General features: G+C 60.1%; 1 protein-coding gene across 3 annotated transcripts in view; it reads right to left on the minus strand.

The window, feature by feature from the left end:
* LOC141751332 (tektin-3-like) overlaps positions 1–21,947 on the minus strand; it is a 34,810-nt gene that overhangs the window by 7,331 nt on the left and 5,532 nt on the right. For 2 of the 3 annotated variants that reach the window (XM_074607920.1, XM_074607919.1), the window contains exons 3-4: positions 3,240–3,511; positions 144–226 (exon numbers count right to left, since the gene is read on the minus strand). The gene's annotated coding sequence lies outside the window, so the exon portion shown is untranslated. Of the gene's footprint in view, positions 1–143; positions 227–1,153; positions 2,404–3,239; positions 3,512–21,947 lie in introns of those variants that run through there. The other variant, XM_074607921.1, reaches the window with a different exon arrangement.

Here is a 21,947-nt window from a genome sequence, read left to right on the forward strand (position 1 = left end):
CTTAAATGCTGGAGTGAGGAGCCTGCAGGTGAGCTGAGCTTTGCAGGACTATATCCAAATTTGAGCCCCCCACACCCCTATTTCAGCCTCAAAAGAGGGGCCACCTCTTGCCTTGCAAAGGAGGAAAGGTGTCGATGGCTCACCTGGTGTAAGATCAGTGTGCGTGGGAAGGAGATGGCCCACAGTCTTTTCAGAGCGCTTGGGAAACACCAGCCTTGCAGTAGCCCTAGGAGGAATGGCCACACATGAAGATTTTGCTACCAAGAATTGCATATTGTCCTCTCCAGCTTGAGGCTGTCAATCGATGGTTATCAGCAAGATAAGGCAGGGGGCCACCAAACACACCTCATCTGAGGACAAACACTCCGGAGGGGTACGTGGTGCTCGGTACGAAGCTCTTGTGAGGTTACAAGTGTCACCCACGGGCAGGAATAAGTCCCTCAATACGGCTGTTGTAGCCAGCCTGACGTGTCCTTCCCCTCACACCGTCCCGTCCCCACTGCTCCCAGCCTGGCTCGGAGCCCCAGGGGAAGATGAGGACACGGGTGTGCTACAGCAAGATCCCTGATGGGAGTGGCTGTGGGACAGGCAGCGGGAAACTCACACCCTCATATTTAGCAGAAAAAGAAGCTTTCGCAAACACGACCCTCTGAGGCAGTTTGGCAGAACCGAGGACGAAATGTCTGCGCTCAGGTCCAACAGAAACCACCGTGTGTGCCACTTCCCACAAACCGCTCCCTTCAGCCCTTTTGTCCCGGCTAGGGATAAATGACGGCGCTTTCCCTAGCTCCGTGCCGCTTTATACCTGAGAAACGGCCTTGGGAGGGTGGGAGGCAGCTTCCCTGGCTCCCACCCCCACAAATAAACTCTGCCCTTTCAGACACTGACAGACACACGTTTAGGAAAGGGAGGGAAAACCCCTTGAGAACGTCCTAGGGCTACTTTTCCCTGCATTTCCAGCTGAAATAAATGCCCCTGCATCCCCCTTGGGATAAGCCATCCCAGGGCGACACTTTGTGCCATCCCTGAACACGGACACAACGACAGGAGCCCCGACCACCTCATCCGGGTACATTTAGAGGACAGAAGAGATATGGAGGGGGATTAGGAGAATGACCTGTTTTTTTCCCTCCCAGTTCAGGGACATACTCACCCTGCAGAGGCTTGGGGGTGTGCGGGGGGGGCTGCTACTCAGTGCTGTGCTGTCAGGTTGGGTGGCAGCACTGCCAGACACTGCAGCATCCCCAGTGCCCTCTGTGTCACAGAACCAGGGCAGCGTTGCCGCTGGCGCAGGGTGCTCAGTAACCGGGTTCTACGCGGGCAACTCCCTGCAGCCGCTCTGGCAACCCGATGCAGCCGTTGGGCAACACATTGCTCTCGATGGGCAAGCCGGGGCCAGCCCTGGGCAAGAAAATACCCTCACATGGCATCCTAGATCCTGCCCTGGACAACCTACTGCCCTCCATGGGCAGGTTTTGCAGCCCCTGGGCAACCAGGTGCAGCTTTTGGGCAACTGTTGAGTGGCTTAGTCCTATAATTTGGTTTTCCGTAGTCCTGCAAGAAGCAGGGAGATGGACTCGATGATCCTCATGGGTCTCTCTCGACTTGAGACGTTCTATGATCCTATGAACTCACAGCCCTCAGTGGGCAACCCAGTGCCACCCCTGGGCAAGTCAGTGCAGACTGCGTGCATCCTAGTGCCTTTGCTGGGCAACTTGATCCCTTGCCTGGACAACCCCCAGCACCGTCAATGGACAACCCAAATCTAGCTTGCTGACTGATGTTGATAGCATTCGGCATGCTACGCTGCAAAATCGAGCGGCTATTGATTTTTTGCTGTTAGCTCAGGGTCATGGATGTGAAGGTTTTGAAGGTATGTGTTGTATGAACCTTTCCGACCACTCATCATCCATTCATAAGCAGTTACGGGAGCTGAAGGATAACATGTCCAAATTAAAAGTGGTCAAAAACGGTTTCGATGATTGGTTAAGCTTGTGGGGTATAACGGGATGGTTATCAGATTTACTAAAGCAAGGGCTCATGCTATTGTTGGTTATATTATTATTGATTATGGCAGCCTCATGTGTTCTCCGCAAAGTGACTGACATGATAGAAAATGACATGCATAAGGTCTGGCTGGCTCAAGAAGAAAAAGGGGGTATTGTAGGAATGTATCTGAGAGAAAATGGCCATGTGAGCCAGCCTCCCTACTGTGAGAGATTAGATTAAGAGCAAAACAGGTGGTAGAAGATGGAATTAGTACATGGGAAAAACGGGAACTGAGAAGGTAGAAAACATGTTGTGCTAATAACTAAGCAATTTACTATGCGAATTCTTGTAACCAATCTGATGTGTGAACGAACTGCATGCACAGCGCGTGGACAGTGTAACTCGCTGATCAGAAATAAGCGAGTCGCGTGTACGGCTACAACACAGGGTATAAAAGATGATGATCGGTGCTTAATAAACGGCTTCTGTTGATTCACATTGGATCGTCTGGAGTCCAGTTATTTCTCCTCAACAGGGTGCGGGAGGAGAAACCATGCTCTCTGCTAAGACACCAGGGGAACCCACTAGCAGGGTTTGACCAGCCACATTTTAACCAAAAGAGGCAGAAAATGCCAGCGACGACACTGTGAGCACCCGGAGATCTGCGGAAAGGTCTGAAAGTCCGTTCAGTCCCTGGCCAGATGAGAGAGAGCTTCACCTGGAGCTGCTTCTGGACTTTCTCATGGGATCTTTTGAGAGAGGTCCCAGCCCTAGCTCTGTCCCAGCATCAGTGACACCTCCAGCATCTGAGCTGATCCCATCCCTGCTACGAGTCCCTCTTCACCAGCAGCAGCCAAGGGAGCACAGCCACCAGCATGGCCACCGTCAAGACGAGCTGGACGGTGAGGGCGATGGGCGACTGGCAGCATTTCACCCCCAGGGCCGAGCTGGATGACACCGAGCTTCGTGTTTCTGTTCTGCTTCTCCTCCCCAGGGAGCTGCAGTCCACATCCACCAGTGGCATCCCATGGTCACTGATGACAAAGATGTGGGCTTCCCGCGCCAGCTCTCCTGGGACCCTCTGTGAGTCCATGGGGCTGTTCCCCATGCTGCAGCACCGGCCGGAGCTCTGCACCAGCATCACAAAATGGCTGGGCACCACCAAGGTGTTGCTGGCCTCCAATTTGGTCAGATGGGACAAGGAGGAAGGTGACAGAGGCATCTCCAGGGCCCGGAGATTGGTGCCTGGCTTGGGCGGCCATAGAGCCGCCTTCTTGCTGAGGAAAGTCACGTAGCGGCAGATGGGCAGATGATGCTGCTCTGGACCTGGCCGTCAAGCTTGGCGGAGAGCAAGCACTTCACCAGGCAGTCGTGGCAGAAGGTGTGCCCGCAGCTGAGCTGGCGGTGCATGGCCTCCAGTGGGTGGAACTTCTCGTAGCACACGGGGCACTCGGCCGGGGGTCCCTCCTTGCTGGACGAGGCCTCAGACATCCCTGCTCTGTCGGACACAGGCGCTCCCCAGCTGCGAGGAAGAGGCACGATGGGTTAATAAGGTTGAAATGATAAGCATGATCCATCTCTTCATCTCTCCTCCTCCTCCCTGCTCTCTTGCTTTTGCCCTCTTGCCCCTAACAGATGCAGTTGACAGCTACTAGGCATCCTCTCAACAAGACAGGGCATTTTCAGGAGCATTACGCCTCTCAGTGTGGCCCTTGGGGCAAGAGAGAGATGACGGGAGGACCCCAACTCCAGAGCCAGCGGGGGCAACAATCCCCGGCTGCAAAATCACATGCACGAGCCCCTGGATGGACGTGCTCAGCACGTGGTACAGATAAAGCAGGTTCAGCTTGTGTCACGAGTGCCTCCGTGCACTGCTGCCAGCTCCAGGTGCACGGGAGGTGGGAACTCCCATCCCACAAAGAAACCTGCCATGGAAAGGGAGATGCTCCCATCCCAGGGGACACAGAGGGGCCAGCGGGAGCAGGGGGAGGCCAGGGCAGTGGGACAGGTGGGAGCACAGGACCCCCCGGGGATGGAGAGGGGGCGTGCTGGACCCGGGGCAGGCAGCGAGCACCCACGCCAGGCTCCTTCCAGGCTGCTGGAGGATGTCCCAGGCTGGTGGCCAGGCCACAGCCATCTCCAGGCTGTGCTCCTCACGCCGGAGCATGGTGTGGTCAGCAAGCCCCGGAGCCCGGCGTCTCCTCTTAGTCAGAGCGGGGAGGGCAGAGCCCAGCCATCCCGCCTGGCCCCTGCCCCAGCCTGGGGCGCCAGGGGGAGCGCGGGGCCGCTGGGATCCCCAGACCCGCGTCTGGGCTGGGTCTGAAGCTCTGCCGTGCGTCTCCCAGGGCAGGGAGCATTCATGCGGCGGCTCAAGGAAGGGAGAGGGGAGCGGGAAGAAGGGAGAGAGGAGAGGGGAAAAGGGAGATGGGAGCGGGAGATGGGTGAAGGGCGGAGGAAGAGAGGAGAGGGGAAAGGGGAGAGGAGAGAGGGGAGAGGGGAGGAGGGATGCTCAGCTCAGCTCCTTTCTCTTAAAACCTGAGCTTCATAAAACCTGCAGGTTTTTCCAGACCTTGCAGCATTGTCAGACCCGACCCAACCTGCACCCCTTTTCTCACGCATGACTGTGCCCATGGGCATCCTCACAGCTGTCTCTGGAGGTTTTGCCATCCCCTCCTTGGCTGACCTCCTCTTCCTTGGGAGCCATCCCCTGCGCCAGGACGGTCACAAGAACACAACAAACCATCCCCTCCCAATCAAAGAGAAGAAAGATGCAGGCTCCTGCTCTGCTTTAAGAGGGATCAGGGACCTGGTCCCCCAGAGTGCTGCAGAAGGAGACCCTGACCCTGTGCACCAGCTCCTCTGTGCCCCCAAAGCCCCCTTACCTGCTGCAGGGCACCAGGGCAGGAGCCCCTCCATGCACTCCACTGCTGTCCCCAGAAGCGGGGCTGGCCGTGCCCCAGAACCGAGCACCAGCTGGGGAGAGGACTGGGACACCTATCTAACACGGAGGTGTTGGCTGCGCGTGTCATGCGGGCGTGTTGCGCAGAAGCTGGAGCAGGGACAGGGCCAGCTCCCGGGGATTGAATGCGGAGGAACTTGTTCCCCGTTTTAAAGGCCTGATATTTGCCTGGTTGGCCAGGGAGTGGGCGAGGAGCCAGTGTCAGGCGTCGGAGGGCAGGGACAGGCAGCACGGTCCTGCCTGCTTTCCCTCATGTGATGGGCACCTGTAGTCGGGCTCATCCCTGAGCTCAAACCCCAATGAAACAGTCGCTAAAGGGGATGTCGGGAGCCCAAATTCCCTCTGTTGCTGCAGAGCAGGGTGACCGGCAGCACCCTGCACCAGGGCTGGGCTCCTGCCAAACAATTCTTGCCTCCAGCCGCCACAGCTCCCTGTTCCTCGCCCTGGCCACATCTTCATCCCTACGCCCCCTCCCCTCCTCATCCCCCAAACACTCCGCACTCCAGCCCTGCGCTCCCCGCCCTACACCATCAGACGCTCACCCAAGCACCGGTGTGGCAGCACACAGCCCAGCAAACACACTCCAGCAGGCTCGAGGGCCACTGCTGCCTTGAACCTGCCCTGGAGGGGGTTTCCAGCATCTTTGGGAACTGCAGTCCAGGCAGCGGCAGGAGCCCTGTGGGCTCAGGGCAGGCAGAAGCCCCGAGCTTGGCCATCTCAGCAGCCGCAGGTGGCTCATGAGTCACTGTTTGGCCAGGTGCCGGCTGGAAACACACCTAAAGAAGGTTCCCTGTGGCCTTACATGTGTCCCAGGGTGCTGCCCATCTCTCGCTCGACCCCCAGGCGAGAACCTGAGAGGTGTCTCCCCTGCAAAGCCTTGAAAAAACTGCCACGGGGTGGGTCACTTCTCCCACAGTCTCGACTCTTTCCAGCCACCCCTGCCACCCCTCAGCCCGGCCAGTGGCCACGGGGCTGCCAGCCCACACTCAGGCTTGCTGAGCGGCTCCACAGGGATGTGAGGATGAGATTCCCAGAGCAGGCACAGTGACCCCAAGGCGCCCCGCCTGCACGCCTTCCCCAGCTCTGGCTGTGGCAGTGCAGCCACGGGACCTGGATTTGAACCATCAAGGGGCCCCAATGGCCCCTGCAGGGCCTGGAGTCTCCATCATGGAAAGCCTTCCGGAGAACCCTGACATAGCGGGGAGTCTTGCCTTGGGGCAGAGAGATGCTCCGCACAAGCATTCCCAGCCCTGCGGTCCTCCAGCCCCAAGAAGATGCCCAGGGCTCTGCAGGATCCGTGGGGCAGGCAGAAGAGGAGATGCACCTCTGGCACCCAAACCCCAGTGAGATGGGCCCTGGAGGTCCTCTATGGGCAGGAGGGGTGGTTTCGTGCGGCTGGCTGTCGCGGCAGGGCTGCAGGCGTGGGCAGCAGTATCAGTCGCTCGTGGGTGCAGCGGTTGCAGCAGTTACAACATGGGGCTGGTTTCTGGAAGGAGCAGGGGAGGTGCAGCCCCGCCGAGCCGTCCCGTGCACTGGGGCAGCTGCCAAAAGAGAGCACCCATGGTGGGAGACATGCCCCGGGGGGGATGTCTCAAGCCGTGAAGCCCTGTCCCTCGCTGGAAGGAGACCCGCAGCATGTCATCACCTTCCACACCCCCCGCTTAAGATCAGGGACCAAGCCACTCCACTCGTTACCCCAGTTTTCTTGGGATGGTCCAGAAATTGAGGCTGAAACCTCTCCAGACAGATCGTGCCGGGGCTGAGGTTGCACAGTCACCCCTGGGGTGGGCATCCCCAATCCCCCTCCCTGGCCCCTCCTTGAAGCTGCTGGAGGTGCCAGGGTTGCACCCACCGAGATCTCCATTGCTGAATGAGTGATCTGGGCCAGCGAGAGCAGATTTGGGGCAGCCGAGCATCTCCCAGCTTCAGTTTGCTCTCTGCCAGCACCAAGGCGGGGTGGAAATTCCTGTTTCCCATACTTTGAATGCTCCCCGCCGTCGGAAACTATGAGCTCACGGCTCTATACATAGGCACTGGAAAAACGAGTCTGCCTCCCTTAGCCGCTTTGACCACGCCAAAATCAAAGGGATTTTGGCATATCACAGCCCTGGCTCTGTGAGCAGTTTCGTTCTTTCCTGGGCATGGCTTTTCTCGCTGCCTTTGCCCCACTTCCACATGCAGCAGCATCTTTCCTGAATGACGGGATTGAGTCTGCTGGTGCTTGAGGGAGAAGAAACCAGTTTCAGGAGCAAAGCAAGTCCCTATACGCTGCCTGTATGTTTTTCTCCGGCTTTAAGCAATGCAGCTCACGGCCAGTGTTTCAGCCCCCTCAAACCCAGTGCAGGGTCAAGGTCTCCAGGATCCTTTTATCCAAGCAAGAAGGCAGCATCAGGCTCAGCTTCTCTCCAGGGACCACAGCTGAGACCTTCTCTGCTCTGGGGTTGGTGGCTTCCAGGGAACAAGGGACATTCTGACCCAGAAGAGGACACGGCCCTCCCTACAGGCGGGGGTGGCCGGGGGTCCCTTCACTAAAACTGCGATGGCTTTTGGGCAGAGCTCTGCAGCCTTTTGCAAGGACAAGCGGATGCTGCAGACAGCCCTTGTCTTCCACAGCATCACCCCAACTTCCCACTGTCACCGACCAGGTGGGGAGGAGGGAAAATAATATTAGATATAGTTACGTGAAAGTGCTTATTTTCAAAGCACATTTAAAGCCAGAAGATCGAACTATATGTGAGCCTGGTGCCAGGCAAATACTCACTATAGGTCTCGATATTTCCATAACAAATCCATGCTGCACTTCTCCAAATCATAAGAGATGAAGCAGGGACATTTCCAATGAGCAGAGACGTGTCCTCCATCCCTTCTCTCAACGAGGGTGAGGATCCCGCTGAGAAAAATCATGGCTTTATTCCTGACGGCAAGATGCACGCGCGGAGCTTTGCCATGCAGCCACAACCCATCCACATGGCTGGTGGCTGCTGGAAAGGATGGGCTGGCTGAAGCGTCCCTCACCTGGGGAGACCTGCCCCATCCCTCCCACGACACGGCCAGTCCTCCCAAACTCCCCCAGGTTTTTCCTTAGCGATGGCTCAACCTGCAAATCTGAGGCTTTCTCCAAGTTTCTGCTCAGCCCGTTCTCCTCCCACCACTTCCCAGCCCCGGCTCAAACATGGTGAATAGTTGGCACTGGTGGGAACCAGGTGAAGGGAAGAGGGGAAAAAGTAAATCCAAGGGGTGGACGGTCCAAGGGTCCTGGCCCCTGTCTTAGCTGTATCCATTCCCGTGCTGTCAAAATAAACTCACATAGATGGAAAAGATGGATGAGTCTGGAGGCACCCAAGCCCTTTAAGGGGGTCCATCTTTTCCCATACTTGCTTTACTTGAATTCAGAGTGGGAAAATAAGTGTCTTTTCCTTTTGCATGTCTCCATCCTGCCTGTCAGGCACCTGGCAGGATGCAGACCCACCATCAAGCTGCTGATTTAGCCAAGACAGCCCAAAACACCTAGCAGAAGCTCTTCCGACAGCTTTCTCCTCAGCGATTTTTGCCGTGCCCAGCAGGTGGTACTCTCGGATCTGCTGTGGCCACCCTAAAAAAAAAAAAAAAAAAGACCCGGGTGCACCGTAAAAAAAAGCCCTGGGCCTGCCTCTCCAGGGGTGCCAAGGTCTGGAGCTGGTGGTCCCCACCAGCTGGGATGCTGCCTCTTCCCCACCAGGGTGGATGGGATCTGCTTATCCTCCTGATGACCAGAAATTTACATCCAGTCATTTGACATGACGAATGCTTATCAAACACCAAGGAACAACGGGGTACATCCCCAAACCCCTCTCCAATGTCTGTTTTCCCACCGGATGCTGCGGTTTTGCGAAGGCACCTGCACAGTACCTGGGCATCACAGCACCCACCTGCCTCTGCCTCCAACAAACCCTCCCAGGAATGACCCCGAGCCTGGTGTGAGCCCTTGGAGCCTTATTCTGACAGCAAAACTTGGGGATTTGTCTCGTCCAGTCCAGGCCGAGCCACACAGCCCCACGGGGCATGGGGTTTTCCCATACCTGGGAGGGCAACTGCACTCTCCAGGGGCTCCTTCAGCTTCTTTCCCCCCTCCACCAACACAGCGTCAGCTCAGTGAGTCCGGGGGCAGCCCAAGGCAAGCGCCTCAGATGATGAGCAAGGCCAGGGCTGCACAAAACCCCTGGATGTGGGGGCAAAATGGCTTGTCCCCCCTTCCCCGGTGCCCACACCAGCCCCTCGGGGGAAGCACACAAACCTGCTGTAGACCCTCCGCGGTCACTGTGACCCGTCCCTGCTGTGCCATGAGCCATGCCACTCCAGGGATGTTTTACCACCCGCGTCCCCTGCAGCAGCGGGTATTGCCGGACTCTTTTACGCCATCCCCTCTGGCTGCCTTTTTACCAGGCAGCTCCCTCGAGCCTTATTCTGGGGGACAATGCACAGAATCCCTGCAACGTCAGGAGAAAAGGCTGCCGGGGTTAGGGACTGGGGGGCTTTTACCAAAACAGGATGTTCCCTGTGGTTTTGGCTGCCAGGTTGTGTTGCAGTTTGGCTTTTTCCTCCAAGCCCTGTCTCCCGGAGGGCCGAGACTGCAGAGGGGTTGCTGCCTTTAATGGGAACAAGTAGAGGTCAGCTTCTAGCCCTGCAACACCACACACGCTGGAGTGGCCCGGAAAGGAAAGGCTCCATAAAAGGAGCACTAAATATTGGATTTTGGTTCATTTCATGATTTTTCCAGGGTCTTATGACCATGCAGTCAGCATGGTGCTGTGAGCAGAGAGTTTGCAGGCAGAGCTGCTCCACCAGCCAGGGTCAGCTGGTGGATCATCAACCAGAAACACAAGTGGGTTATTGATAGGAGGATGCTTGGGAAAAAATGCATCTGCCCAGACATGCTGGCACAAGGCAGGAGGGCTACTGTCCCCATCCCACCATCCTGTGGGCTCTGCAGTCCCCGTAGTCAAAATATAGGAAGGATAACCCCAGTCCTCCCTTCCAGATGGGGTCAGCTGGAAAACACACAAGGGTCCTGACAACCCCCAACCCACGGTGTCCCATGAGGGACAGGGCAGGTGGTGCCCGGGTGTCCCCTTCTGCATCCTGGGAGGATGATGGGTCCAGCACAGAGACGCTCCCGAGCCGGCATCGGGGCTGTGGCTGGTGTCACAGCAGTTTCCCACATCTCCTTGGCCCTCCATGTCCATCGTTAAGGACCCCCAGGAAAATGGGCACAAGCAGATCCAGGGTGCCTAAGAGGTCACCCCTGCACCCCACGAGCAGCCTGGCAATAACCAAGACAACCAGCGTTTCAGGGTGGCTGTGCTTTTGGCAGGCAAGCTGAGCTGCAAAACAGTACTTTTAGGCATCGCTGGCAAAGTCTGTTAAAGGAGCGATTCAGCAAATACTGCCCAGGCACCAAAGGTGGCACTCACAGTAGTCAAGAAAAATAGCTACATTTATCAAAAAAAGGCTCCATGTGGATGGACACAGCCAGCTCAAAGGGGGACTTCACGTGCAGCATAAAGGGAGGATAAATGAAGTGATCGGCGTTGTTGCGTACAACAGAGGGTCTGCTGCCTTCATGCTTGAAGAAGTGCCCTGTTATGTGTCAGCCCTTGTCCTGGCCCCAGATCTGGCCAGCCCTCTGGCCCGGCAGCACTGTCCCCACACTGAGGTCTTGCCCCGGGCTGACCTGCAGAGGATGGCAGTCCCTCATCCCTCGGCAGGCGGTGGGATGTGGCTGCCAGCTGGTGGCAGCCACTGCCCTAATGAAGCTCCTCATCCTGAAGCTTTCACCTGACCTGCCTTTGCCTGGGCTGTCTGGGTAGCAATCCCGCTGGGCCATCTGGATACCTCCCAGGAGAGCGCTGGGTATGGCTGACACATGGCTGTAGGTCAAGCAGTCAGCACCCGACCTCCCTCCTCCCTGAAAATCAGCCCCAGGCTGCTGCAGCCATTGCAAGGGCAGGTGCCGTGGCCGTACGCTGCACTTGGCTTCACCCAGACTCAGTCCTGGGGAGGAGAGTCCCCCCAGCCCGGCCGGCTCACGGGGGCAGCTCGCAGAGCGGCGGTGACTTTGCTTTCCCGGCTCTTGCAACATCCCAGCAGGCTGCGAGGACACGGCACGCGCCAGACAAGCCGAGCCTCTGCCGACCCCACTGCCAGCGCTGCCAGTGGCTGGGGGACACGTCAGCACAGAGCCATCGGGTCCCCCGCCCCCGGCAAAGCCATGGGATGTCCCCATCTGCAAAGCCTCACTGCAGGGGCTGGGCAGGGAGCGCCGGGGGGCTCTGCCTGGGCCACTTGTCCCTCTGGCAACCCTCCCAGAGCCACTGCCCTGCCACATGGTCCCCCAGAGCTGTTGCCCATCGACCCCTGCTCCCCAAAGCCCTCCTAGATCCCTGCCTCTCTGTACACTCCCTACAGCATGGCCATGCCGTGTCTTTCACAGAGCTGTACTCCCTCCATTCCCCCTACTCCCACTCCCTGCCCAGTCTCATCCTTCCCAGTCCCATCCAAACCACATCCCTCCCAATCCCATCCTTCTCAGTCCCATCCAAACCACATCCTTCCCAGCCTCATCTCCCCTCATCTCTCCCCACCCCATCTCTCCCCACATCCCTCCCAGCTCCATCCCTCCTTACACCCCTCTCAGCCCCATGTCTCCCTATACCTCTCCCAGCCCCACCCTTCCCTGTATGATCTCCCATATCCCTCCCAGCCCTATACCCTCCCCAAACCCAGCTCTCTCTACAGCTCCTCCACTCTCATCCCTCCCTACCCCCACCCCAGCCCCAGCCCTTCCTTCCCCTCGCTGGGGGCACACAGACCCCCACGGCCCCTCTCGTGGGCTCCAAATAGCCATGATTCAACCCACTGGCTTACAAGGATGAAATATTGCTCCTGATGTTGTCACCATGGCACTTGGATGGGGACTGTGAGTAGGTGTGAGCAGCTGATCTCGCATGCACATGGCGAGTCCTGCACCAAACGCTATCCTCGGGCAGACAGGGAAGGAGGCAGCAGGGTGGGGGTATAAGAGCAAGGCTGTTTGGAGGCAAACATCAGTCTGAGCAGGAAAGCTGATATTCCCCAGCACCTGCCAGACTCGTGACATGGGGTCCAGGGTGGGAGCCATGCAAGGCCAAAGGTTGGCCAGGCTTTTTCTAGTGGTCAGAAAACTGCTGGGTCTGAGGTCATCTTTCTTGAGACCAGGAGCAGCCAGGCTTGGCAAGTTCGAGCCTCACAAAGCTCTTGAGATGCAATGAGTCAACAGTTCCCAGATCACATCCCCAGGGTCAACACTCACAGCTCCAGAGCCACAAGCAGAGATGGATGCTGCCTCCCAGCACAGACCAGTGCCCAGCTCCCGGGGCTCTTTCCCTCCCCATCCCTGCTTCTCCTTTGCCCAAAGCCTCCTTTCCCCTGGACCTTCTCAGCCCTAGGAAGGCTAGGCTGCATGTGAGGAGGGGGGGGGGGCGGGGCTTGGCTGACCCCCTGCTTCTTCTCCTTGGCTCCCTGGAGGTGCCGGCTGCATCCCTGAGATGATGGCCTGAGATGCCTGGTCCCGTCGGACCCAGCGCTGAGCTTTCCAGTCCGTGCTGAGCCAACGGAGCCGGACTCAGGCAACGGCCACCTCGCCCAGGCACTGGGGACACCGGACACACGGATCCAGCACCCAGACAGACAGGCAGGGAGAGCTGGTGTTCCAAAAGAAATATATATTTTTTTAATTAATAAAATCATGATTGTTATTTAAAATTTAAATGCATTACTATTCTTTAATTAGTAAAATTAATTCCCTGGAGAAGGGAGATGAACGGTGGTCACAGGGCTGGGGGGAACACATTGACAAATCGCAGCCCCCAGTTCTGCTTCGCCCCGGCCCTGCAGAGGTGCAGAGGAGGGAGGACGGGGTGAGGGGGGGTTCAGGGGGGTCTGTGCAAGAAGCCGTGCTGAATTCCAGAAGCCAGAGGAGAGGCGCGTGTTGCTCTGGGCGCTGCAGCACCTGTCTGGGAAATCCAGAGCTGGGGGGGCACCAGTGGCTCCGTGCCGCCGTGGCCACGATCCGGGCTCTCGACAGCCACCTCCATCCATTTATTTTTCATTATTCCCCCTCTGCCCTCTCCTGCCCTGCTGCAGGGCTGCTCGGGCATGAAGTGGGCTGTTAGAGAACCCCCCCACACCCTTCAGTACCTCTGGGATGCTCCTTCCTTCTCCCTGGATTTATATATATATGATACTCATAGATTATAGCGATAGATTAAAAAAATAAAGTGGGGGAAGAAAAGGCCAGCTAGAGGATCCCATGGGCCGGTGCCCACCCCAGCAGCACGTCATCCCCTTAAAGACAATAACAAAACCCAGACAATGATCCCAGTGAGTTCCTGGGGGAGCCCCCGCTCCCAATGCCCTGGCCCGGACCCCCCCAACTCCCCTCCGCGCCAACCCTTTGCTGCCTCAGAAAACCACAATAATGGCGGCGGTTGGGAGCCGGGCCTGGTCTCCTGCGGGACGTGTCACCGGAGCGGGCTGAGTGACCGGGACAGCCCTGCGAGGGAGCTGCCTCTGCCCGGGCTCGGGCTGCGCTGGCTGCGGCCACAGATCAGCCTGCGCCAGCTGCGCCTCAGGGATGGAGGTGGAAAAGGCAGCCGGGACCCTCGGCCTCTCCCATGCCTGTGGATAACCCCATCCCAAGGACCGGCCGGGAGTGGGGCGGGGCGTCGCCCAGCAACGGGGGACGCTGCATTGTCCCTTGTCACCCGTCCCACCGCCGCTGTGACCACTCTGCTGCTAGGAGGCAACAGAGGAGGAGGAGGAGGAGGAGAAGCACGAGGACAAGGAGGACGCGGACAGGGAGGAGAACAAGGACGAGGGGAGGAGGAGGAAGCCTTTGACTGCCCATCCCTCCCACCCATCCCAGTCTCCCCCAGGCAGAAAGGGCCCCCTGGGCAGCTCTTTCTCCCACTCCCCCAGGAGCTCAGGTCCCGCTCAGGTCCCTCTGTCGCTTCAGGCACGGCAGCAGCCATGGCCCAGCTCAGCCTGGCCCAGCTGCTGGATGTCGCCATCGGGACGACCAAGGTCAGGGCCATCGACTTCGTGGCCCTGCGCAGACTGCTGCTGGCCATGCTCTGGCACCTGGGCCTGCAAGACCTCCCTGTGGAGAAGCGGGGACACAGCCCGACCCCCCTCCTGGAGAGGCACCAGCCTGCCAAGGCACCCCCTGTTCTGGAGAAGAAGGGGGACAGGGCCCAGGGCACGCGGCAGCAGCCCCAGGAGCCAGGGGAGCGGCTGCAGGAGACCATGAGTGGCCCCCAGTTCACCTGCGAGACCACCTATGCCCGGAAGATAGAGAAGAAAATCAAAGAGAACGGGAGCAGCATCTTCAAGGTAGGGGCTTCTGCCAGTCTCCTGGGTGCTCCCCCACGAGACACCCCCTCCTCCAGGGTCCACGCCGCCGTTGCATCCCCTTACACCGAGGTCTGCTTTAAGCCTGAGCCCATGGCAGCACGTGGGCCTTCACAGCCGGAAAGAACTGGAGTTTTGGGGAGGAAGAGCTGGGGCTGAAATGCCCCACTAGCTGGAGGCTCAGCAGCCCTGGAGCTCTGGCCCCATCGCCCTCTCCATCCCTCCCTTCCCCGCTCCTGACCTACGGCCGCTACCGCATCCGCTCCTGGGGCAGCTGGGAGGCTCCATCAGTCCCTCATGGGCCTCATCTCCCACCCCAAATCCCCTCGGCTCGCCCAAGGGCTAAAGCCAGCACTGGTGGGGACCAGACAGGGGCCTCATCCTGCACGGCGCTGAGACGCTGGCGGCTGTGCTTTGCCCCCCAACTATCCCCCGTGGGCAGAAATAAGCCCGGGGTCAAGTTAAGAGCACAGCAGGGGTCAAGGTCCTGGTCCCCAGGGACCCTCCCCTGGGGCTCACCCCACCACCCCACTCTTGTTGCCCACGGCTCTCTCCCAGGAGCTGCTCGAGGAGATCCACACCATGAAGGTGGCGCAGTCCCGCATGGCAGAGGACATCCGCAGGATGCAGGAGGCGCTTGGCTTGGTGAGCTGCCGCTGGTGCCCCGGGAGGGAGCTGGGCCCTTGCCCCCTCCCTGCCCCTCTCCCTGTCGCCACCCCAAAGTGGGAAGGGTGTCCCAAGGGGGGAGCAGGGGAGCTCAGCCCACCCTCCTGCAGCCCCCCACCCTCTGCCCCCCACCACTGCCCCGGCGAGGGCACAAACGGACGCCGCTGCCTGCAAGTCGGGCTGCGGGTAGAGGGAACTGCGGGCATCAGCCAAAGGGATGCTGGGGCACTTCTGAACTAACGGGCAGAAAAAAAGAAACGTGGGAGCTGGGAAGGAGGGGGATAAGGCTCTGCCCTGGGCAAGCCAGCCACAGACCCCAGGCTGCCTGCCCGCTCTCCCTTTGTCCTGTGCCCAAATGCTCCTTTTAAATCCCGCTCCCACATCCAGACTGGTGCCTCTCCCCTCGCCCCGCTCCAGAGGAAACTCCAGGATGCTGCTGGCCGCCTGCCGGGCCCCTGGGACCAGACAGTGCTGGAGCGTGATGGGCTACGGCCACAATCCCGCCTGGATCCTGCACCGGGACAGGGGGCAGCTGCATCCCCAGCTCCCTCGCGGAGACCAGTCCTCCTGTGTCGGGCCATGGTCCACGGCTTGGCGGTGCTGGGCACTGATGTCCCTGTGGGTCCGTTCCCCCCAGCCCCGTGTCCGGCCTGACCCCTTGATCCCTTCCTTCCCCAGCAAAGGCTGAAGGAAAGGCAGAGCCTCTGCCCGGCCCCAGAGGAGGTGAGCAGCATGGTGGGCTGGGAGGTGCTGGGGGATGGATGGCCTGGTGGGCAGCATATTGGGAGAGGGGGGAGAAGGAGGAGGAGGAGGCCGAGGAGCCTGAGCTCTGTCGGCGCTGAGTGCTGGGGCATCCCGGCTGCGGGAGCGGGACCCAGTGGGACCGCAGCCCCCAGTTCCTCCAGCCACTGCACGCCCCGGGGCTCTGCGGACCTTTGCTCAGCCCTTCTCTTCCCTGCGCATCCCGCCGGGAGGCAGGACCTGGCACAGGCAGCGCCACGGCAGCTCCTCGGCTGCCCCGACAGACAGACCTCCTGCGCTGCCTGTGGCAGGGACGTCTCACAGCAGCCCCCTGGGGGACAAGTGAGCACCTGAACCCAGGGCATACAAATGACCCCGGTGCTGGGATGACACAGGGGCCGTGCCCTGACTCCGCCAACACCCCCGTTCCCAGACCAGGCAGCTGGAGGATACGCGTGGAAAGCCCAGGGTGGATGGAGCCAACTGGAAATTGCATGGAAGCGCCCAGATGGGGTAAGAGGACGGGAGGGGTTTTCCTACCCCAGGGGGCTGCAGGGAAGCCCAGGGGGGCTTGGAGCACCCTGGTCTGAGGGGTGACGAACACCCCCGAGCAGCCCAATGGAGGATAAACCTCCCTGTGCCCCCATCTCCCTGGCCAGGTCCACGCTGCAAAAAATCAAGCAGGAGCTGATGGAGATGAAGGACCTGGGCCTGCAGGAGATAGAGCAGGAGCTAAAGGAGCTGGGAGAGCATCAGCAGAGGACTGAGGCCAGGCTGAAGCTCCTGGCGATGCAGACAGATGAGCAGGTGAAGGCACAGGTGAGGTAGCGCTCCCTTCACCCACCACCTCGGGGGGGTGGTTCTGGCAAGGTTCCCAGACACCTCCCTGGGCTGGCTGGGGCCATCGAGCCTCCAGGGCACCTGGGCTCCTTGGCTGCATCCATCCCAGCTCAGAGCCCATCCCTTCTCCCCTTCCTGCAGAAACACAAGCTGAGGGCGATACAGCACATGGGGCAGGAGGAGGCAGAGGCGCAGGCAGCACGCCCCGTCTCCAGCACGGACACCGGAGTGAAGGTGGGGCAGCTTCTCCAGCGCCATGAGAAGCTCCAGGAAAAGGTGAACACCTTCATGTCCTGGCAGGCGGTGGGCAAGCTGGTGAGGCAAACCACCGCTGCAAGGGTGCAGTCAGGGTCCCCTTGACCCCAGACCACCACCCTGGGGACAGAGCCACGGTCCCTGGGCACCCAGACCATGATCTGGGGACAAAGCCATGGTTCCTGGCACCCCCGACTACTACCCTTAGGACACAGCCAGGGAACCCTGGGAACCTAGACCACCACCCCAAGGGTTCAGCCATGCTCCCCTCGACCCCAGACCACCACCCTGCGGCCACAGCCAGGGGCAAGGTGGTGAAGCAGCTGCCGAGGAGGAGCCACGGTGTGGGGAGGCCGGTGTGGGGGGCTTGGCAGGGGGCTCCTAGGAACCCCGCGGCTGGTTGTGCTTCGCTGTAACGTGGGGGAGCCCCTCACCGCCCCCCAGACTGGCTTGTACAAGTCAGCAGCATGGAAGGAAATTACAGTCTGGTGTAAATGTCCTGCTGGCACTGATAGCCCATGGCCACCAGCCAAGTAACCTGGGTCTGTCCCCACGGGGCAGCCACTCCCCCCTTGCATGGCACTGCCTCGTCACCTTCCTCCCTGAAGCAGGATGAAGAACTGCTGAAGAGCACCCAGGCCACCACGCTGCAGGTACAAGGGGACTGTGAGAAACTCCGCTCCGTCGTGGGGGACGTCCTGGCTGACAGTCACCAGGAGCACAAAGATACCGAGGTAGGTGGCTGAAAGCCCCGTGGGGTCAGAGCATCCTCCAGGCAGAGCCCAGGCTGGGCACCACAAGGCGTTTGTCCCCCTGCCAACCTGCTCGCAGCCCTGCACAGCTTCCAAATGCCTTTCCTGGAGGAGTTTGAGAAGCCGAGGAGGCCAGTGTTCTGGGCTGGCTGGGAGGCAGCTCTGACCCTGCCGTGGCATCATAGGGTGCTGTCTGCATGGGAAGGCTCCGTTCCAGGCCCTGGAGAGGCTGGAGAAGGAGAAAGCAGACAAGGAGGACCCGGTGCTGGGAGTTGCTGTGCTACACCCTTGAGGGGCCACAGCACCAGCCAAGGGGGTCCCAGGCAGGGTGACAAACACCCCTGGTCCCTTGGGTGCTCGGTGACAGAACCAGCCAAGGGGAGGGACGATTTCCAGGATTTCCCTCGCTGGGTCCTGCTCTTTCCCCCCAGGTCCCTTTGGCTGCTGGGACCAAGCCCACGGGGGTGATGGGACGAGCAGGGCCATGTAGCTGCTTCTCCCTCTCCTCCCGACACGACCTGGCCCTGCCCATCGTACCGCCGTCCTTTCCCCACCGCTCTCCTGCCTTTCCCTCTTGCTAGAAAGCAGAGACAGCCCTGGCCACCAATGTCAACTTCACCGAGTTTAACACAAGCATGAAGCGGCTGAATGACGCGATTGAGGAGCTGCTGAGCCAGGTTATAGGCCAGGAGAAGGTCCAGCAACAGTTCAGTGAAGAGACGGCCTCCAAGGTGAGGGTTGGCTTGTCCCCACCACACAAAACTGGCACCATCGGGCCTTGGGGGCCTATGGCGGCCTGCCTGCAAGGGCCCTCCCCTCCCAGCTGTCCCCCCCGGGGACAATGATGTCCCATCGCGGGGCGGCTGGCTGAGGGTGTGCACCCATCCACAGCTGGACCGCCTGGAGCTGGGGGCTTTCCGGCAGCAGCTGGAGGAGCACGGCAAGAGGATCGTGGGGCAGCTCCAGGAGAAGGCGCCGCAGCCAGGGGCTGAGGATGCCGCTGGGATTAAGGAGTGAGTGCGATGGGGTCAGTGGTGGCTGCAGGCACAACGCTCGCCCCGGTCCCTCTGGCTACCCGACTGGTGCCCACGTGCTCCCTGGCACGGGAACAATTTCCCAGCGATCCGTGGGCATGCTGACAAAGTAGCTGCTGAGCCATGTCCACAGCCTGTCCTGGGACCGGACCCCCAGCATGCGGCTGCTTGGCCCCGAGTAGGACCCGGCACCGTGGGTGGGACGGGGGAGACGGGTGCTGGCACGGGGGTGCGGGTGTCTGCCTAGGGGGTGCGACCCTGCCAAGCCCCGTCGCAGCCTTGCCCGGCAGCAGGGACCCAGGGAGCCCTCCCCAGGGGGAAGAGCGGGGATGGAGGTGCCATGGGGTACAAGCCTGTGAATTTGAGGACGCTGCCCCGAGCAGGGTGGGGGCGGAGGCTTCCAGGGGGGCTTGGGCAGGGCAGGGGAGCAGAGATGTGCTGCGCAGGGGCAGCTGTGCTTGCCCCCGCTCTGTGGGGTTTTACAGCCTGCCCACACTGCCCCACCTGGCCCAGGTCTCTGTCTCAAGGGTGCTGAAGCCACACGTGACAAGTTCTGTCGGGTCTCAGCCTGAACTTGGGCTTGGGGAGCTGTGGGGAAAGAGCAGATCCAGGATGGCTGGACGGGTGGAGGGTCTCCTGCCGCAGTGGGAGGGGAGACGGAAGGGACAGATACCACCGGGGAGCACCCCCTGGCCCCCTCCCTGCCGTAGCAGGCTGGAGCACGGGCTGCCACAGTACTGGGCACTGAGCATCCCTGTGCCCCGTCCAACAGGGCGCCAGCGGCCGAGGGCAGGGACCCCACCGTGCCACGCAGCTGCGGGGGCTCGCACAAGGACACCACCCCACTGCAGCACATGCACTGCCTCCAGCCCCCCACAGCCTTCCAGCCCCTCCTGCTCCCCGGCAAGGTAGGAATAACAATGGTGGGGATGCAAAAGGGGCGACTGAGGCTGGGAGGGAGATGCTGAGCATCTGGGGGAGCCGTGCCTCAGTTTCCCCGGATGTGGAGTTCGGCCCCGGGGCTCAGCCAGCCCGCTCTCTCCTTCCAGCACAACGTGAGGGATCTGCTGGGGAAGGACAGCCACACCTGCAGGGACCGGCTGGACGAGCAGCTGCCTGCTGAGCAGGGGCCCCACGGGACGGACCCAGCACCCAGGCAGCCAGCCAGGAACAGCTGGTGCTATGAACGGGATTTTTCAATTTTTTTTTAAGTTCATCAATCTTAATTAAATAATTAAATTAATAATTCTTCTTTAGTTAATAAAAAACCTTGTAACTGTTTTTTACTGGGGTCTTGGGTGGGCTGGTTTGTTTCTTGTTTTAAGCAAGGTTGATTTGAAAACTAAACCCCCCCAGCTCCCCTCTTGCCCAGGGAAGGGCCAGGAACGGTGGTCACAGGCTGGGGGGGGCATCACGTTGACAAATCACAGCCCCCACTTCTGCTTCCCCCCTGCCCGGCAGAGGTGCAGAGGGAGGGAGGACGGGGTGAGGGGGTGTTCAGGGGGGGCTGTGCAAGAAGCCGTGCTGAATTTCGGAAGCCAGAGGAGAGGCTTCTACTTAAATATAACAACAAGACCCAGACAATGATTCCCGTGTGTTTCTGGGGGACTCCCCGCTCCCAACACACTGGCCCAGACCCCCCGATTCTCCCCCCTCACCAACCCAGCTTTGTCTCTGGCCGTCCATGGTGGCCAGGGCCTTTGCGGGGGGTGCAGGTGGGGGGCACGGGGGCCGGGTGGGCTGGTGGCCATGGGGCGAGGATGTCCAGAGGGGCTGCAGCTGCCCGTGGGGAGCAGGCCATGGAGGGGATGGGGCTGTTCATGCTCTGCAGGCTCTTCGAGGTCCACAGCTTGGAGAACGTGTCCAGAGCACCCGGGAAGTTGGGCAGTGTGGCCGGCGTGTTGCTGGGGGTTGCCGCACCTCCATCTACCGGGGAGAGGAGAGGGTGGACATCAGGTGGATCATGGATGCTTTTGGGGTCCCAAGCCACCTGCAAGAGCTGGACCAGTCACCGGGGATCCCAACTGCGTCCCACGCCTGCAACCCCTGGCCCCACTGGATGCTCGGAGCCCAGCTGTGGCTGTTGCTCCAGTGCCTGAAAACGGATCTCTCGTATCTTTTAGAAGAGCAACTCTCTGCTCCCTTTCCTGCTTCCTCACCCGCCTCCTTTCCTGGGAACTCTCTTGGAGTGCCTCACCGAAGGAGGGAGATGGCAGTGCCCCCACTGTGGAATGGTCGGGCTTGGAGGACTGTAAGGGAAAAGAAGTTCTTGCTGATTCTTTTCCTACGTACTTGTCTGACAGATCACTCGGATTCAAAGATTTTCCCAGTGTTTGAATCCTTCCTAGGCTTGTCTGGCAGCTCATGTTTATTTGCGTTTCTTTTTCCCTGCTTCTGTGGCTCTTTGCTTTGGAGCAAGATGCTAGAAATCAAAGGGAGTTGGTGCTGTCACCAGCAGTCTTTGGTGTCTAAGGGAGAAGGTAAAATCTGTCTTGCACTTCGATTCCTCAAAAAAAAATATTCGTGGTGGCTCCCAGCGGGGCCTGGTCTCCTGCGGGACGTGTCACCGGAGCGGGCTGAGTGACCGGGACAGCCCTGCGAGGGAGCTGCCTCTGCCCGGGCTCGGGCTGCGCTGGCTGCGGCCACAGATCAGCCTGCGCCAGCTGCGCCTCAGGGATGGAGGTGGAAAAGGCAGCCGGGACCCTCGGCCTCTCCCATGCCTGTGGATAACCCCATCCCAAGGACCGGCCGGGAGTGGGGGCATCGCCCAGCAACGGGGGACGCTGCATTGTCCCTTGTCACCCACCGCCGCTGTGACCACACTGGTCCTAGGAGGCAACAGAGGAGGAGGAGGAGGAGGAGAAGCACGAGGACAAGGAGGACGAGGACAGGGAGGAGGATGAGGACGAGGGGAGGAGGAGGAAGCCTTTGACTGCCCATCCCTCCCACCCATCCCAGTCTCCCCCAGGCAGAAAGGCCCCCCTGGGCAGCTCTTTCTCCCACTCCCCCAGGAGCTCAGGTCCCGCTCAGGTCCCTCTGTCATTTCAGGCACGGCGGCAGCCATGGCCCAGCTCAGCCTGGCCCAGCTGCTGGATGTCGCCATTGGGACGACCAAGGTCAGGGCCATCGACTTCGTGGCCCTGCGCAGACTGATGCTGGCCATGCTCTGGCACCTGGGCCTGCAAGACCTCCCTGTGGAGAAGCGGGGACACAGCCCGACCCCCCTCCTGAAGAGGGACCAGCCTGCCAAGGCACCCCCTGTTCTGGAGAAGAAGGGGGACAGGG

This window comes from Larus michahellis, chromosome 14 (genome assembly GCF_964199755.1).
Source record: "Larus michahellis chromosome 14, bLarMic1.1, whole genome shotgun sequence".
Taxonomy (NCBI): domain Eukaryota; kingdom Metazoa; phylum Chordata; class Aves; order Charadriiformes; family Laridae; genus Larus; species Larus michahellis.